The sequence below is a fragment of the Mobula hypostoma genome, unplaced genomic scaffold, assembly GCF_963921235.1.
Source record: "Mobula hypostoma unplaced genomic scaffold, sMobHyp1.1 scaffold_60, whole genome shotgun sequence".
Classification (NCBI taxonomy): Eukaryota; Metazoa; Chordata; class Chondrichthyes; order Myliobatiformes; family Myliobatidae; genus Mobula; species Mobula hypostoma.
The window spans coordinates 338,022-357,875 of record NW_026948213.1 but is presented as its reverse complement, the minus strand read 5'-3'; the positions used below and the strand labels follow the sequence as shown (position 1 = coordinate 357,875).

The 19,854-nt window shown below is 43.7% G+C and overlaps 1 long non-coding RNA gene and 1 other non-coding gene across 2 annotated transcripts; both read right to left on the bottom strand.

Moving 5' to 3' along the window:
- Positions 1 to 203: 203 nt before the first annotated feature.
- Positions 204 to 6,429, bottom strand: LOC134341879 (uncharacterized). Its single transcript, XR_010016897.1, has 3 exons — positions 5,922 to 6,429; positions 1,333 to 1,425; positions 204 to 244 (listed from the first exon to the last, which is right to left on the bottom strand). It is a non-coding gene; the product is annotated as an uncharacterized LOC134341879 (long non-coding RNA).
- A 4,744-nt stretch (positions 6,430 to 11,173) lies between these two features.
- Positions 11,174 to 11,255, bottom strand: trnas-gcu (transfer RNA serine (anticodon GCU)). Its single transcript has one exon. It is a non-coding gene; the product is annotated as a tRNA-Ser (tRNA).
- Positions 11,256 to 19,854: the final 8,599 nt, after the last annotated feature.

Here is a 19,854-nt window from a genome sequence, read left to right as displayed (position 1 = left end):
TACTTTAATATCTGATGAGTCAGATTTCGGACACCTATGATGTGTGAACATTCAAACCCGTTCTCTCGCTCACTTACCCGATGTTCCTCTTCAGTTAACTGATTCTTGAACGTTAACGCCTGGCTCACTCCGTGCACCACTCCTTCCATCGCCTGCTCCAGCCTGTCCCGGTAGAAGTCAATCATCTGCAGAAGCTTGAAATCGCTCCAGGTTGCCAGGAGCTCGGTGATTACTGAGCTCGGACCTGTGAAGCGAAGCGAAGGAAACTAAAGACATTATCGAACCTTTATTGCTCAACACCTTTCTATCTAGAACCTAAGGTCGGTGCACCATGTTACCAAACAAAATCAGAAATAGACACACACAGGTATTACCATTTTGAAGCACAAGTCAGGGAAGGACTTACACAGTGAAAGATATGGCACTGAGAAATATAGATCCAACTCCAAGGAATTTAATTAATTGATAGTGGCGTCACGCGGAGACAGGGTATTAAAGAGAGCCCTGGAACATTGAATTTTATTAACCTAGCTACTGAGTAGAGAAATTGGAACTGTATGAGTCGTTCGTGAGCTCTTGTTTGGAGTATTGCGTGCAGTTGCACCTTAGATCAGCTTCAATATATTTCAATTCTCATTAACCCCACCTGCATTTCCCACTTCTTGAGCTGAATGGTTTGAGGTAGTTAACATTATACAGGTTTGTGAAAGTAAAAGTTAAAACGAAGATTAGGAACAGTATTCTGCTTAGTCTAAACATCAGTGACGTGAACAATTCTCGGCCATTGTAGAAGCTGTATCAGGAGAAAATTCAAAAGAGCTAACAAATTCAACAATGCTTTGTGAAACATAAATCACACTGGCTGAACCCCTTGGAATACTTTTGCTGATGCAACTAGCAGAATATATAAGGCGAGACCAGCGAATGTAGAATATTATGATTTTCAGTAAAATCACGCATTACAGATGATCAGGCAAGCGTAAACCACGAGGGGTAGCGGATAAAGTAATGATACGGACACGAACGTGTTGGTCGAATTACATAGACTAGGCATAAATTGATTGTTTTCCGAATGGCAATGAGTGAGGAGTGGTACCACCGGAATCAATGCCAGGACCCGAGCTATTCAGAAAGGCTATTTCCACGAGGGAAATAAATGAAACATCTCCATGTTTCTGTATGACGTAAATCTGGATGGAAGGCGAGAATCGAAGAGACAGGCTGCGACAGATTTAAATTTGTCTGGGAAGTTGAGAAATACCTAGCAGATACAGTACGAATAACAAATATACGACTGGCCACTTTGGTGGAAATGACAGGACGGCTGCGTACCCGGGTGTTTTCCTGATGTTGACGCCACTGAGTCTCGTCCCTCGTCGGCTCCATCAGCCATTGTGAAGATGGATGTTAACAGATTCCGGTTCTCTGCAAGAAACAAAATCAAGAGTAGGGTCAGGTATTAATTTAGGTATAAAGGAGAAAGCTAATATCTGTATAGAACAACATACTGCCAAAAATATAGTCCTTCCCAATGAAATCATGATATGGCTTGATCCTGCACACACCCAGACAACTCCTGGAATATACTTTATGGCCGGATTACTGGATGAGATGCCCGTGCTTTTCCAGGCAATCCCGTGGCATGGAGCAAGAGTGAGATGTCACACCGGCTTGTCAAGTCAACTGAACGTCAATGCGGGTTGGAGGTCCTGAGCAGGGAGCACATACAGCTTGTGCCCTCCGACCACTAGTGGCGCTATGGTGATCAATGGACATCTAGTACAACAGCGAGTGCTCAAACACCTCTGCTGACCTTGGCACATCTATTCCTCACTTCGCCAAATTGTACACATTTCTCCATCGCACCTGATTCTCAGAGTCTCCTTCCACTTTTATTAAATTACGAAGTATTGACGTCACTGGCAAGACTACATATCTTGTTTCAGGCAATATGGAAAGGCCCGTGTACAGCATCGCGACGTCTTGCCTTAAACCACTATATTTTCACCGGCAGGGGTCAGCGCCTAAATTGCTGTCAGGATTTATTGGAGCATATCATCTGGTTACCACTGGATCGTTACATCCAATACAGCAAATTTTACAAAAAATCTTCAAAATAATTTTAAATGCGGCAATTATTCAACAAGACAGGCATTGTATATATTGTTTTCAGGTCGAGGGACCATAATCAGAATTGAGCCTGTCCACAGCTGTTCCCCAATCTGCTGAACATTTCCAGTATACTCTGTTTACGTTTCACATTTCCCTCACCGAAGATTTATTTTAATTATTTAATGGATAAGAATTTCGTCAATTGACTGTAAAAAAAATCCTGCAAAATTAAGCAAGACTATTGGAATACCATTCGATTTCCCTAATGCGACAATTTTCAATGTTTTATTAGATAGAGTACGAAACTAACAGCATGGAGCATAACCTCGATGCGTCCCTTATCTCGTTTCATTGGGTCTGCACCTGAGATGACACTTTGACTGCCGAGTGGCAGTCACCACACCTTGATAAAATCACAGACCTGGGGATCGGGACGACACGCGGTCTGGGGATAGGGGCGCCGTGCGGACTTGTTATGGTTGTGGTGGTGTTGCGTTGTGTGAATAACTCTCCTTGCAGTTCGCAGACAATGAAAGCAGACTGTCATCATAGACAACCGAACAGAGAAATAATACATTTAAGGCCACGTGTTTCTTAGTTATCCGGACAACAATTCCGCAATATCTGAAGCTTATTGAACAGTTGCGTGCATCTGTGAAATGACTGTATTTCATAGGAATACCTTCACCGAAAGTAAGAGAGCAGCACACACAAACTTCTGAAAGAATTGAGCAGATAAGGCAGCTTCTATGGAGAGGAATATTACGGTCGACGTTTCAGATCCGAGACGTTTGATCCGGACGTCGATTACTTATTCATCTCCCGAGGTGCTCCTTGACCTGCTCAGTTTTGTGTGTGTTGCGCTGGATTTCCAACATTCTCAGATCTCTTGTTTTGTGACTGAAATATATATTTCTCAGTAACCTACCTTGTACTGGGTCTCCCGATTCGGATCTGAGTTCGTTATTGTTTTTGTGGGTAAATGTGGTCTGCGGAGTAAATATTACTTCCACTTGATAATCAGAAACAAAAAGACGGCTTTATCAGTCGACACGCTTCTCCACCCTACCCCCACCCCACACCACAAGCATTTACTGTATTCGGTTTTGATCGGATTAATGCGCTCAGATTAATTCACCGGGACGTCAGCAGTACACCGGACATTCAATAGTGTCCGGGAAGTGAGGTTCGTGCAGCGAAATTTACGACTGAGACAGTACTCAGGAGGCTTAATGATCTGAGGGTGGATAAATCTCCTGGACCTGATGGAATGCACCCACGGGTTCTGAAGGAAGTAGCCCTAGCGACTGCGGTGGCGTTTACGATGATCTTTCAAGAATCGATAGATTCTGGCATTGTACCGGATGACTGGAAAATTGCAAATGTTACTCCGCTACCTAACAAGGGTGGGAGGCAGCAGAAAGGAAACTATGGACCTGTTAGCCTGATATCAGTGGTTGGGCAGTTGTTGGAATCGATTGCTAGTGATGAGATTACGGCGTACCTGGAGCCACATGACAAGATAGGCCAACGCCAGCATCGTTTCCTGAAAGGAATATCCTGCCTGACAAACGTACTGCAATTCTTTGAAGAATTTATAAGCAGGGAATACAAAGGAGATGCAGTAGATATGGTGTACTTGGATTTTCAGACAAGATAAGAGCCCATGGAATTACAGGGAAGTTACTCATATGGATGGAGCACTGGCTGGTCGGCAGAAAACAAAGAGTGGGAATAAAGGGAACCATTTCTGGCTGGCTGCTGGTTACCAGTGGAGTTCACAGGGTCAGTGTTGGGACTGTTACTTTATACGATGTATGTCAATGATTTGGACGATGGTATTAAGGGATTTAGATTAGATTAGATTATGAGGACACGCAGTCCTCTTTCATTGTCATTTGTGGCTAAATTTGCCGATGGTACAAAGATAGATGGAGTAATGGGTAGTGTTGAGGAAACAGAGAGCATGCAGAGAGACTTAGATAGTTTAGGGTAATAGGCAAAGAATTGGCAAATGAAATACAATGTTGGAAGGTGTATGATCATGCACTTTGGTGGAAGAAATAAACGGGCAGACTGTTATTTAGATGGGGAAAGCATTAAAATGCAGAGATGCCAAGAACTTGGGAGTCCTTGTGCTGCAAGATGCCCAAAAGGTTAACCTGCAGGTTGAGTCGGTTGTGAAGAAGGCGAATGCAATGCTGGCATTCTTTTCTAGAGGTATAGAATATAAGAGCCGGGATGTGATGTTGAGGCTCTATAAGGCAATTGTAAGACCACTCTTGGAGTATTGTGCAATTCTGGGCTTCTTATTATAGAGAGGATATACTGACAGTGAACAGGATTCAGAAAAGATTCACTAGAATGATTCGAGGAATGAGAGGGTTACTGTAGGAGGAACGTCTGACATCTCTTGGGCTGTATTACCTGGAGTTCAGGAGAATGAGGGGGGATCTCATAGAAACATTCCAAATGTTAAAAGGTCTGAATAGATTAGATATGACAAAGTTATTTCGCCTTGTGGGGGATGCTAGGACAAGAGGGCATGACTTCAGGATTAAAGGACGTCCTTTTAGAACTGAAATGCAGAGACATTACTTTAATCAGAGGGTGGTAAATCTGTGGAAATCCACAAGCGGCTGTGGAGGCCAAGTCACTGGGTGTATTTAAGGCAGAGATAGACACGTTCCTGATTAGCCAGGGCATTAAAGGGTATGGGGTGAAAGCAGGGGAGTGGGCATGAGTGGATGAAGTGGAGAAGCGCACGATTGAATGGCGGAGCAGAATCGAGGGGCCGAATGGCCCACTTCTGCTCCTATATCTTATGGTTTAATGCCGCGACGCCTCGCACAGAATTGGACTGTTAATTGGCTATGTTTTTGAAAACAGGGGCATCGGGAATAATTAGGTCCAGATCTCATAAATGCTCATATTAGAGATAGGGGAGGGCTGTCTGAATAGGAAATACAACCATAGCCACTCTATTCGGTGGATATGTATACCAGCTCGTCAATGCGATCCATGTGGCAGCAGCTCAAAACATAAAAACATGCAGGCATGGTCAATACGTAAGAAGGGTGTTCAGGGGAAACTTCAAGATGGGGAACAAAAGTGATCCAAGCGTCTTTGACCGTGGGAGGATTGTTGGTGCCAATATCTCAGAAACTATTCAGCTCCTGGGACATTCACGCACAAATTGTTTCGTTGACAGAGAATCGTGCAAAAAACAAAGGCCAAAAAAAAACAAATCAAGTGTGCGAGAACATCGCCCTAATGAGAGAGATCAGGGAGACCGGCCAGGCGGAAACCGGCAGTTCTGTGGGCGAGAACATCGCCCTATTAAGAGAGATCAAGGGGATTGGCCAGACTGATTCCGTCTGATAGGAAAGCAGCAGCAAATCAAATATGCACACGTTATAAAAGTAGTGTGCAGTGCAGCATCACTGAACGGGTAACATACCGAGCATTGAACTGGACGAGCAACAGTAGCAGAAGGCCCCGAACATACACTCAGTTTCCACTTCATTAGGTACAGAACGAACATAATAAAGCGCCCACTGTGTCTGCACTTCGGTACGTTTTTATCAACAGCCAGTGAATTCACTTGGAGAAAATTGATATTAAATACCATTACCTGCTGTATCCTGTCATTGCTAAAAGAAAAAATTACGCATACAAAAAAAAACAGATCCATAAAGCCATGCAATTTTAGAGACCGTATTGATCTGGTAGTAACACTAGACGGATTGCCGTGACGAGTGGGCGCATTGAAACACCGTGACTTTTCCCCGTATAGTCTCTGTCCTTACCTTGTGCTCAACTCCCGAGTCTGGTCCCAGCGTATCGAAGCAGCTGAATTTTATTTTGGATCTTTTTGGATCTCCCCCTCCCCCTCCCACTTTCAAATCTCTTACTAGCTCCTTCTTCAGTTAGTCCTGACGAAGGCTCCCGGCCTGAAACGTCGACTGTACCTCTTCCGAGAGTTGCTGCCTGGCCCGTTGCGTTCACCGGAAACTTTGATGTGTGTTGCTTGAATTTCCAGCATCTGCAGATTTCCTCGTGTTTGAGCTGAATTTTATGTGCTCTAAGTGTAAGGGAACACACCCTGAGCAAGGGTCAGTTGATAACACGCTCATAAACCTAAACAGCACACTTTTCAGCACGTAACGCCACATACGGTTTCACAACGCCTATGTTAAAGCATTTGTATCGCTTGAATGCGCATTTCTAACATACGGTTCCAACCCGAGCTACTACGACAGTGCACAATTGTAATGAGTAACTTTCACTGGAAAATTTGATCTGCTCCAGAGAGCAATCACAGCCCGGATCCTGGTTCCATTCGGTTGGTGTCGGCGCTCTGATTTATTATTCACCCTGGGCCCAGTTTATTGCCAGACTATAAACTCCAGTGACAGCTCAGGGCAAAGACCGCTGCGTGTTTACTGCACAGGCACCGCAGAAGGAAGAGCTCTGTGAGGGGTTATCATATATTTTGCCTTTGGAATATATATATTTTTATGAAAACTGGATCCTTCCTTTCTCCAGTCCTAACTGCTCTCCCATCGCGTAGACTTGCGCTGATCTTAAAGTTAGCCCGTTTATAAAGCCAGCTTTAGCAGTTGTCTGATGGTGGTCTATTGGAATAATGGGCCAGTTGGGGAGAAACATGCCGAGATTACCATCTCTCCCAGATAGCTACGGGTCAAAGTCGACAGCAGATTAAGAACCCCCTTCTCCTTCACTTTACTACTCACACACTGGAAACACGTTACCATATCACAGCAGCAATCATATCAAATTACGACCATTCTCGCCTGTGAATTTGCCTGATGTCTAATTTATATTATGCATACACTTACCGTTCTGCGTCAGTGGTCGATAGAAAACTCCTGAACATAAAATTAGCTGGATCTTTCATCTGTCAATGTGTTCTGTGGTATCAGCGGCCTTAGACCTGCTTCTGCGAATAAACTCGTTAAAATTTTATGGACCCTAACAGTAGGTAAACACACCTTCAGAAAATAACACACTCATAACCTGAGCTTCACCCTGTTTCATCACGCTTTTCTTAAAACACGCAGGTACTCATTTTACATCAATGAGTCTTTGTAACGTGTTCCGACTCAAAAAATATTAATTCAGAGCACCATAGCAGTGGCCACGTTTTCTCTAGAAAAATTGGTCTACTGCAGAGAGGAATCGCAACCTGCAGTTGGTTCGATTCGGTTGGTGTCGGCGCTCTGATTTATTCTTCAGCTTGGGACCAGTTTGTTGTCACTCTATAAACTCCAGTCACAGCTCAGGGCGAAGTCCGCTGTGGACGTATTACTCAGAGGCAGCAGAAGGAAGGACGCTGTGAAATATCATGAACTATCATGCATTTTTCATTTTTTTTTCCTTTTGAACACGAGACATTTACCCTCTCCTGGCTTTAACTTTGGCCCAGCTGCCTGGAGCCGCACTGGTCTCAGAGTCAGCCCGATAATAAAACTGTCTTCAACAGTTGCACCCAGTTGCACCATTACAGCAATCGGCAAAGTAGCACCTATGCCGAGATTACACTTCCCAGAGATAACTACCGGTCAAAGGCGACAGCAACATAGGCGCGCCCTTCCCCTTCAGATGGCTGCTCTTACTGGAAACAGTAGGTACCCAAATCACAGCACCAATCATATGACATCACGGCCATTTCCCGCGGATGAATTTGCATCCATCATATTTAACTGATAGATACATCTCTTCAGTAAGTGATGGAAAGACTAGGGACATTAAATTCACTGGGTCACTTATTTCTCAGGTCTGGCTGCTGTTTTATTGAATTCAGAGCAGGGCGTTTGACCTCTCAGTCACTTTCCGCAGCTGAACTATGACCTCAGCGCGCCCTCTCCTGTGCCTGCCTGCAGCAGTTCCTTCCCTTGTCCATCGAGGGTCTGTGGAGTGCGGAACGAAACATATTGAGAGATAAATTGGAGCAGAATAAACAAAGGAGAGTCACTGAATGTTGTTTACTTGGATTTTCAGAAGGTCATTGACAAAGTGATGCACATCAGTCTGCTAAAAAAGATAAACGTTCCTCATAATACAGTAAAGATACCGCCATAGATAGACGAATGGCTTACTGGGTGGAGGCAGACGGTGAGAATAAAGGGGAATTTTTTTTCTGGTCGGCTGCCGGTGACTAGTCGGAATTAGGGCATCATATGTCAATGAATCCGGATGATGAAACTGGTCCTTTTGTGGCCAAATTTGCGGATAATCCAAACATAGATTGTAGGGTAGGTGGTCTTGAGGAAGCAGAAAGTTTGCAGAAGACCTTGGACAGGTGAAGAGAGTGGGCAATGAAATGGCAGATGGGCTGTACTGCAGGGAATTGTATGGAAAAACACTTTGTTAGCAGCAATAAAGGTGAAGACTATTTCCTGATCAGAACAAATCAGAAAAGAAGAGGTGTAACAGGAATTCAGAGACCTAGTGCGGGATTCTCTGAAGTCTAATTGACAGTTTGAGACGGAAGTAAGAAAGGTAAATGCAGTGTCAGCATTTATTTCGAGAGAGTTAAGGCATCCGTTAGTCTTTCGAGACCATGGATCTGTGCCTGGAAAGTCTTCACTCTCCAGGGCGCAGGCCTGGGCAAGGTTGTATGGAAGACCGGCAGTTGCCCATGCTGCAAGTCTCCCTTCTCCACGACACCGATGTTGTCCAAGGGAAGGGCGTTAGGACCCATACAGCTTGGCACCAGTGTCGTCGCAGAGCAATGTGTGATTAAGTGCCTTGCTCAAGGACACAACACGTTGCCTTGGCTGGGGCTCGAACTTCAGGTTGCCAGTCCAATGCCTTAACCACTTGGCCACGTGACCACGCTAGTTTCGAGAGAACTAGAAAATAAAAATGGATATGTAATGCTGAGCCTTTATAAGGTTCCGGTGGGACCCCAGTTGGAATATGGTGGATGGTTTGGATCCCTTATCTAAAACGGATGTGCTGGCATTGGACAGAGTCCAGAGGGCAGTCACGAGAATGACGCCCGGAATAAAAGAGCTACCTATGAGGAATATTTTAGGACCGCGGGCCTTGGTCGCTGGAATTTGGAAGAATGAGTCGGGGATCTCATTGAAATCTATCGAATATTGACAGGTCGAGTTAAAATAGACCTGGAGAGGATTTTGATGTAGTGCCAGAGTAGAGGGTAAGAGGGCACAACCTCAGATAAGGACGTCACTTTAGAGAAGCAGATTCTGTAGCTTAAAGTTATGGGTTTGTGGAATTTATTGCCACGGGTAGCCATGAATGACAAGTGTTACGTACCCCATAACTGGGTTGCCAAACCAACAGAAATGGATCACTCAGTTGGTGTCTGCATTACTAGAACTAAGAAAGTTTTATTAAAGAAACAAGCAACACAGTAATCGAAAGGATAATAAATGCAACAGTTCAGCAATGATAACCACACATGTGCACAGAATTAAGATAACAGCATCAATCAAGCTCTATCGTTGTCTAGGAGTAAATGACCAAATATAAAAGTGACTCAAAGTTCAGTCCAGTTTAGTAGTTCAGTTCGCAGTAATCGTTGCCCTGGCGATGGACAACGTGGGGGAAGAGAGAGAGAGAACAGGAACAACTGATCATTCAGACACGGCTTCAATCACAGACCGGCGATATGGCTCACAAGCAACTTTTGGGCGGGTCCTTGGTGATGTCACCTGAGGTCACCGACTGTGACCCCTCCTCCAGATGCGGTCGATCCTCTGCAGTGAACCCGGCACCCAGGCAAGGGCGGACACACACCGGGTTCCCGCTGATCGTACCTTTCCACCCTGGCCGTTGTCTGATACTTCTCACCGACTCGTGAGAGGCGTACCGCTTCCAGGGTCTCGTTACCTCGGGTGTCGTGTGTCTTAGCAAACCGGTCCCTTTTTATCCCCCTGCTGGGGTATCGCCTGTCCATCACTTCAAACAGTTCAGGGTTCAAAGGGGGAGCCGCTCCAGACAGCTCTCTCTCTCCCACGTCCCTCCATTACACATCTCCAGACGCTGCTCCATTGTTCCTTATCTCTCCTTCCCCTGAGGGCAGGTGGCAGACCACTTGCTGATGTCACTGATGCTAACCCAGGCCAGCAAACATCTTAATTTTATGTGTATTCTCGTCACACAAGTAATTGGGCATACTTAAAGCCGCGATTGAGGAGGAGGGCAGGTAATAAGGTTGTCAAATGTGACGAGGAGAAGACAAGGGAATGGGGTTGAGACTGATAATATGTATGACCACAGGGCTATAAGACATAGGAGTAGGATTAGGGCATCTGGTCCATCGAGTCTGCTCCGCCATTCAATCATGGCTGACCCTTTTTTTCTCTCCTCATGAACTCCAGTCCCCATCCTCTCCCGTATCCTTTGATGCCATGTCCAATCAGAAACCTACCAATCTCTGCCTTAAGTACACCCATCGACCTGGCCTCCACAGTTGGATGTGGCAATATATACCACAAATTCACCACCCTTTGGGTGAAGAAATCTCTACGCATCTCTGTTTTGAAAGGGAGCCCTTCTATCTTGACGCTGTGCACTCTTGTCCTAGATTCTCCCATCATGGGAATCACCCTTTCCACATCTACTCTGTCTAGTCCATTCAACATTCGAATAGTTTCAATGAGATCCTCCTCTCATCCTTCTGAATTCCAGCGAGTACAGACCCAGAGCCATCAAATGTTTCTCGTATAACCCTTTCATTCCTGGAATCATCCTTGTGAACTTCCTCTAGACTCTCTCCAAAGATAGTACATATTCTCTGAGATGGAGGACCCAGAACTGTTGACAATACTCAAAGTAAATCCTCAGCCGTGATGGAATAGCGGAGAAACATCGATGAGACGAACAGCCTAATCCTGCTCCTACAGTATATCTTTGGCATTAAGGCAAAATTTGACGATAAACTAATGATGAATATTGTTTTTCATGACTTATATAACAAACCGTCTGGCGTCCCTGTGACAGAAGTTGGAGCTTGGATGTTTTAAAGTGACAGATTCAACAAAGAGTCTCCCAGATAAACATGTTGCGATGAGGATGGGATTCGAGCCCACGCGTGCAGAGCACAATGGATTAGCAGTCCATCGCCTTAACCTCTCAGCCACCTCGTCTGCTCTACTCTCTCTTGTTTCTAAATTCTGACTTTCTTCAGAGCACTTACAGACTCTACTTATCGTCAAAACATTTGTGTTCAGATTCTACGTCAATTAACTTTGCTCGCCGTGCTTACCAGAATTCATGGACGTGGATAAGGACAGTTTAAAGAGATTTGTGCCAACCACAGGAAAGATGGAAGTCACTAATCTTATTCCTTGATGAAGTATCACAGTTTCTTGCATTCTGTGTCAGGTGGATACGGAAGGAACTGAGATAGACCGAGTTTCTGTTCACTATATTTATCGCTTACCACCCATTTCTCTGGAAGCCTGATTGTTGCGCCTCAGGAAGGAAAGTTTCAAATTTGATGTTTACACGCAATAGATTGTTATTATATGGCCTATTGACGAGGATGAAACAAGGCCTGTGGAGTGGATCGACCACGGCCGCGACAGGATGGGGAGACACGCAGACGGGGAGACGGGGAGACAAGGACCTGTTAATCACACTCGGCATAAATCGCGGATTAAATTACAGTTCATAACTCACTGTTATACATTTTCTTCCATGAAGAAGCATCGAAAATCACAAAGAGCTATCTATAGAAACTGAGCGGACAAACTGAGTGATCGTTTCCCTATCAGCAATAGGTAGCTCACGGGTCACCCTACTGATCAATGTTTGGCGTCTGATCTTGACAATCAATATCGAAAATTCTGCACTGCGTTCAATCCCAGATTTTTAATTAACATAATAAATTGCAAATTCACGAATGGACTCCAATCTGAAACTCAGTGGAGTATTGCATAGAATTCCCCATGGATATGTTGTAAATTTGGAGCACTAGCAGATGGAATTTAATTCGAACAAATTAGCGGTAATGAATTTTGGAGCTTCCAGTAACGTAAGCAGTAAATACACAGAGTAAATTGTTTGCACCGAGGAATGCCAATACTATAGTTCCACGAAGGTTGCCCTTTCTATGAGAGATGATTAACTGCGCGATGAAGAAGATTGGCGACATGATTGTGTCTGTAATTCTGGGCCTAGAACTGAAATGTTGAGTCGTTATATTGCAACGTCACGGTGCAATGCTAAACGGTACTGCAATCTAGCTCACCGCATTATGGTGATGACAGAATCATTTGAAGTGAGTGCAGATGATATCTTCTAGGATTTTTTCTTACATTGCATAAATCAATACATTGATTTATGAAACCGAATTTGCAAAAAAAAACTATATTTACGATCCTAACTACTTTGCCTTCACTTTCAACGAATTATAGATCTGTATACCCAGATCACTTTGTCCTACCACACTCCTCAGTACTCGACCGTTCACTTTAAAAGACCTTCCTTGGATGGTGCTACCAAAGTACAATACTTCGCACATGTCTGCATTACATTCCATCTGCCATTTTCAGCCCATTTTTTCCCAGATGATCCAGTTCCCTTTGTGAGCTATGATAACCTTCCTCGCTGTGGCCACACTATCATCCAGATCATTGATATAGATGACAAATAAGAACGGACCTAGCACTGATCCCTAGTCAGAACTTGGACAGACATGGACTGATTATACATGGTTATACCTTACCTACCACGAACGAAGTCCATGCCTATTCAAATACTTATATATCCAGTCCCTCAGAATACATTCCAATAACTTTCCGACAACTGATAACAGACCTAGAACGTTCTGGTTTATGTTTAGATTATTTCTTAGATTGTGGAACAATATTGATTATCCTCCAATCCGCGGGCATCTCTCTTGTCGCTAAGGATGATTTAAATATCTCTGCAAGGGCCCCTGGCAACTTCTGCAATGAACTTGCCCTTAATAGTGTATCGTCTCCTTGCACTTTCCTAAAGAAGGTGCAACATTTCACACTCAGCACACACTGAATGCTGGAGGAACTCAGCCGGGCAGCAGCATCTATAGCACCATCTGTGGAAAACAATAGTGGGTGTCTCGGGCCGAGGCCCTTCGTCAGGACGGAATTCAATCAGTTCAGTTATGAACTTTTGCACTTTCTGACACGAAATCCAAAGAGGCAGCATAATGTTCGTGTCGAAACACTTAACAATGTTTACGCGAAGACCGATATTGGTATCGAAGTTCATACTGCCATGAAAATGTCTACACATGTAGACAGGGTAGTAAAGAAGGCATGTGGGATATTTGCCATTGTTAGTGAAGGAACTGACCATCCAGAGATTGGGAGTTTATGATGTATCTTTATGAAGTTCCAGTGAGGTGGCAGTGGAGTATTGCATTTAGGTCTGGTCGCTCCATCTCAGTAAGTATGTGGAGGCTCTCATAATGAAGCAGATGATGCCTGAATTAGAAGGCATGTGCTATCGGGGAGTTTGGATAAAATCAGTTGCTATGTTTGGTACTGTGAAAACTGAGTGGATATTTGAGAAAGATTCATGAGATTATGAGAGGCATAGGTAGAACTGTGGGTCAGTATTAATTTGGCAGCATTGAAATGCGTATCATCAGAGATCATGTATTTTAGAGGAGGTAATTTCAAAGGTCTATTAAGAGATACTGGTTAGTACCGAGTATGGGCGGGTTGTGGCAGAGGCGAACGTGAAGTAGGCATTCAAGAAGTTCTTGAGCACATTGTTGGGCAGGGTTGTGACTCTGCTATGACCTCAGAATAAGCGAGAGACGTGTTCCCTGAAGCAGAAGGACAGTGTTCAAATCAACAGAGCAGACCAGGAAACAGCCGTAGGGTGATCAATAGGATATTCAGGTAGAAAAGTATGTGGTCATTAACTTTGGCAGAGATTTACAGAGATCAACTGAAAGCAGAGAAGGACAACACATCTGCGGCGCAGGGGACGAAGAAGTGTGTGATCATCATGGGATGGAAATAGGATCGGCAACCAGAACAAAGAACCCATGGGAACCTTCCCCTTAATAACAAGTGTATCACATCGGATACTGTGAGGAGTGACGCCCTAGCAAAACAAAGCCGCCGGGTCTGACTCTCTGACACAGAACAGAATGGAAACAGACAAATAGTAATGACAGGGGATTCAATGTTTATAGAGACAGACAGATTCTGTGAACGAGAACGATATTCAAAGATCATAAACCTCCAGGCTTACCAGTGTGGGAGAAATCTTGGATAATGTCTATAGCATTCTTAAGTGGGAATGGGAGTGGGCGAGCAGCATGAGGTCGTGGTTCCCGGGGGTATCAATGCTACGGGCAGAGAGTGTGACCATGTCCTGCAAAGCGAGTTTAGGTTGTTAGGTGATATATTGGGAGACCAGACCTCAAGGTTGATTATCTCGGGATCTGTAACCATGCCAAATGCCCCAGACGCTCGGAATATGAACATAACACAGTTTAGCACGTGGCTCGACAGATAGTACAGGAGAGACAACTACAGAGGTTTGGATTTTTGGAGCCTCCTCCACAGAAGCTAGGACATTTCCAACGGAGACAGATTGCATATCAACTGCATTGGGACCATTATCCTTGCAGTAAGCATCTCTGGTCCTACTCATGGACATTTGAACGAAAGCTGCAGAAATATGGAAACAACAAGAATTCTGTAGATGCTGGAAATTCAAGCAACACACATAAAAGTTGCTGGTGAACGCAGCAGGCCAGGCAACATCTCTAGGAAGAGGGACAGTCGACGTTTCAGGCCGAGACCCTTCGTCAGGACTAACTGAAGGAAGAGTTAGTAAGAGATTTGAAAGTTAGAGGGGGAGGGGGAGATCCAAAATGATAGGAGAAGACGGGGGGGGGGGGGGTGATAGAGCCGAGAGCTGGACAGGTGATTGGCAAAGGGGATATGAGAGGATCATGGGACAGGAGGTTCCGGGAGAAAGACAAGGTGGAGGGGGGTGGGGAACCAGAGGAATATGGAAACCCGTGTGCCAGGATAGCTGGTGAATTAGTTGTGAGGAAAGTAGGGTTTAGGCCTACATGCAAAGACATGACCGAAGGTTTGCGCATTGTGGGACAAATATTCTGAGTGCCTCTATTTCAGTACAATGAGTACTGTTGATAAGGCAGTGATATTATATGTTGGATCAGCACGTGGATTCTGAGGTGCGATCATTAGTGACAATTACATGCAAGAGGGCAGAGCTCGAAGTTCACTGTTCCGAGGTTCTATTGTTTCATAACGAATGGAGGTGGATATTTATGAGGGAAACGGTGCCGTTACTCGTCATGGAATATGCCATAACAGTGCTCATGCAGGACCACTTCGAGGGCTTCTATAACGAGTCTATATGAGAAGGACAGAATACAAACTAACTCATGATCATGATTTTTCAGATTGTATCAAAGATCAGCAGGATTTAGAGGAAAAAATTTGCAGAAATTTCCGATAGTTGAAAAGGAAATAAGGTTGTGATTGAAGATAATTTTAATTTTCCACGTGATGAATGCGTCTCGGATACTGTAAATTGTTGGAAGGGGTAAACTTTGCATATTATGTTCAAGTAAGTTTTCTTAAAAATTATATAGCAGTCCCAACTAGAGAGAGCGAGATACCGGTCCCCCTCTTAGGGAATGAGACAGGGCAGGTGGCGGAAGTGTGTGTACGAGAAAACGTGTGCCCAATGATCTTACTGTCGTTAGCTTGAAGAATGACTGGATTGGTACTGAGTTCGAGATCCGAAAATTGGAGAACGACCAGGCTCGATTGCATCGTAAAGGATCTGTAGCAGGTGTGATTTCGATTAGGATGGGTTCCTTATATCAAAGGGATGATTGGTGTCACGAACCCCGTGACGGGAATAAAGAACCAGCAGAGATGGAAAACACTTTGGACTCCAGTATTGCTATGAACTAATAATATTTATTAGTAACTACGCAATACAGTAATATAAATGCAGATAAATCAAACAGGTTAGCAATGATTATATATATAAGTATATCAGTAGGTGTGGAAATATATCTATGAAAAAACAAACTTCTTTAAGTCTAGGGGTAAAAAGGTACAGTCTTACGATGATGGGTAAAGTTCAGCTCAGTGCAGTTCAGTTCGTGGTATTGAGTTGAATCATGACGGAGAGAGAGAGGGAGAGATTTGAGTCTTCAGGTGAGCTGACGCCGTCGATCTTCTCGTTGTCCTTCGAAATCCTTTAACAGTCACCGACTGTGACTTCAACAAAGGGGATCAGTTTTCTGTGGTGGAGCTATCCCCCAGGTGAGGGTGGGCACATGGACAACTCCCCACCAGTCAACCCTTTTCCTCCTTCCATTGCAAGAGCGATGGATGGATCCGCCTGATCGATGCTCCAAAACCCACTTTTCTTGAGGGCACAACAATGCTCATTCAATGTCCGGAACATGTGTCTGAGGTCCATCATTTGACCTCCTATTTTATCTCCCGTGCTGAGCATCAACTGTCATTCAAATAACTCCTCCTTCCTATCTCTGTGAAGAAATGCACAAGCAGGCGAACTGTCCTTGAGAAGTGCCAACAACCTGCCGAAAATCGTAACATTGAGTGTCCATTAAATAACGTGGCCTTTGGTCACCATAGCAACTTACTAGCTGCTCGGCGCTGTCTCCGACTCAGCAGAAATCCAAAAGTTAACCAGTTCTTAAAGTGGCAGTCCAACAGTTAGTCGTCGTCTCTCTCTCTCTCTTTCCAAAACAACATGTCGGTGTTAAATAACTGTCTCGCTCTCTTTTCAAAAGCACAGTTCATAGGGATGCTTCAGGATTCCGTCACGCTCCCCTTCCTCAGAGAAAAAAAATGACGAAGACAATTTTTGTCTAAATGTAAATTACAGAGTTTGCAACAATACGGGTAAAATTATCAGATGACAAAGCAAAAATGTGCATAATTTCCAACTTAATATCTGGATAACTAATCAGCTATAATATTGTCAGTACCTTTCACATGTTTGATTTTTAAGTCACCTTCCTACAATATCAGACTCCAATTTAACAACCCTCTATTCTTATCCTTCATCTTAATTAGAAACACCCACAGATTATAACCCATGTAAACCACAAGTGGTCTCTGGGCAACAGAAAGATTTCAAGGCCTCTGCACATAGACCTCAAAATGTTGTCAGATCAGAATAAGTGCTAATAATTCATTTTCAAGAGTTGAATAATTTTTCTGGTGTACATTAAGTTTCTTTGTGAAATAAACTACTGGATGTTCAATGTCATCCACACCCTTCTGTAACAGAACTGCCCCAGCAGCTTCATCACTAGCGTCCGTTACTATACAAAATTGCTTTGAGAAAACAGGTGTTTTGAGCACAGGATGATTATTCAGGATGGTTTTCAGACGTTCAAATGTCTCCTGGCAAAGGTCATTCTATACAAATCTTTCACTCTTCCCTCGGGGTTTTGTTAGGGGGAGAGCGATGTTCTTACATAACTTACATAACTTACAATAATACCTAACCATTCCTAAAAACCTTCTCAAAGCCGGAACAGGAACTTCACCAATAGCTTGAACCTTGGCCTGTACAGGAGCCAGTTGGCCTTGGCCTACTACGTAGCCAAGATAAGTAACAGTAGCATGATTAAACTCAGTCTTATCAAGGTTCATGGTAAGATTGGTCTTGGAAAGTCTGTTGAACAGTTTCTCTACAGCTGCAATATGCTCTTCCCACATGTCATTCCAGACGACTAAACCATTGATATAAACCCCTGTGCTTTCTAACCCCCCAATCACAGAATTGATCATTCTTTGAAATGTCCCTGGAGCATTTTTCATCCCGATGTCTAAAACATTGTATTCATACAGTTTAGATGGTGTCACAATTACTGATATCTCTTTAGCCTTCTCTGTTAAAGGAACACCCCAGCATCCTTTTAACAAGTCAATCATTATAAGGTATTTAGCCTTCCCCTCTCTATCAATACAGTCACCCATTCTCTTTCCTTCTTCTTTCCTGTTTCTAATTTCTTCTTCAACCATTTTACTTTTCTCAAAGTTCTCACTGTGAAGATGCTGTTTCAAAGGCTGGGCTGAATTTATAATGATGCGCATCATTTCAAAATACCAATTAATGCGTTTACTTGTTTTTGCAGTTTTGGGTCCAACTGATGGACTTTATCAGTAATATTTTCCAAAACAATGGAATTCTGACATTTTGGTGAGACTAGATTGAGTGGGTAAACATGTTTTTCCACTCCATTATCAGATTCCATGACTGCATTTTGTTCCATAACAATTCTCCCAGCTGCAATTCTAGCAAACAGGTGTCTTATTTTGTTTCAACCATTTTGTAAATTTTCCTTTGCAAGGACAGAAAGCTTAGTAAATCTCTTCCAGAGTTTGAAAACATACTTGAACACAGTGACACATTTTTCTAAATCAGACCATAGTTCTCTGAGTAGGGTCAAAGGTCTTGTTGGCCTGTAACTGAATACAGGTTCTAACAAACTACCCTTCACTACCTTCTGAATCGATTCTCCAACAATAAATAAGAGAAGGGGAACCCCTCATCCCAATTTTTCCCATTTCTTACACAATGCCCTTTAATCATGGTCTTAAGAGTTGAGTTTAGCCGTTCCAAGGCTCCCTTGGACACTGTGTGACATGTAAATGACACCATGTGCTTAGCTTCCAATTCTCTAACTATCCCCTGGAATGTTCTCAAAGTAAAGTTACTGCCCTGGTCAAGTTGAATTTCTTTGGGCAAACCTACCAGTGTGTAAAACTTACTGAATGCTTTTACCACAGACTTGGCCTCCGTGTTTTCAAAAGGCACTGCTACAGGGGACCTAGACACAGCACACAATTGTTAACCCATATTGATAACCAGCTGCAGTCTTTGACAATGGGCCTACACAATCCACTATGACCCTAGGAAAAAGTTCACTAAAAGCAGATATCTGTTTAAGTAGTGTTACCTGAATAACCTGATTAGATTTCCCCTCAACTTGACAGGTATGGTCAGTCCTGCTAAAATTCACAGCATCCTTTATTAAACTGGACCAGTAAAATTCCTTCATAATCCTGTTCACTTTCTCTCTCACTCCACGAGGTCCACCTAAAGGCATACTGTAAGCCATGTTTAAAATTTCAGCCCTATAAACTTTCAAAACCACCACGTGACTTGCAGGCACTGTGGCTGGTCTCCACCTCCTCATCAACACCCCATCTTTAAGGTAATATCCTACTGATTCTCTCTGAACCTCCTCTCCTGTGAGAGCCACCTCCCTTAAAGCCAATATTCCAGAATCTCGCTTCTGTTCCTCTGTAAATTCCTTCCTCAATAAAGACAAACCTTTCTCATACACCTTACTCTTCTCAGCCTTACTACCCTCTAAGTCCTGCTCAAATCTGGATGGTAGAAAAGTCTGTGTCACATCATCATACTTTAAACCTGTGGTTTTGCTATCATAGGCTCCAACAGCAGCTCTGCTCGTCAGCTGAACAGCCATATCAACCTTACCTTGGAGAGGTGCCAACATGCCTCCATTGTTTACTAAACTCAGCACCATCATCAGGCTTATGAGAACCATGTATACATTACGGAAGAGACCAAACAATCCACCCATCTGATTACGACCTTCCCTTCGACTTGCTTCCATAACATCACCCTGAATAACAGCATGACCTAGCAGGTGTTCAAATGTTCAAACAAAATTCAACAGAG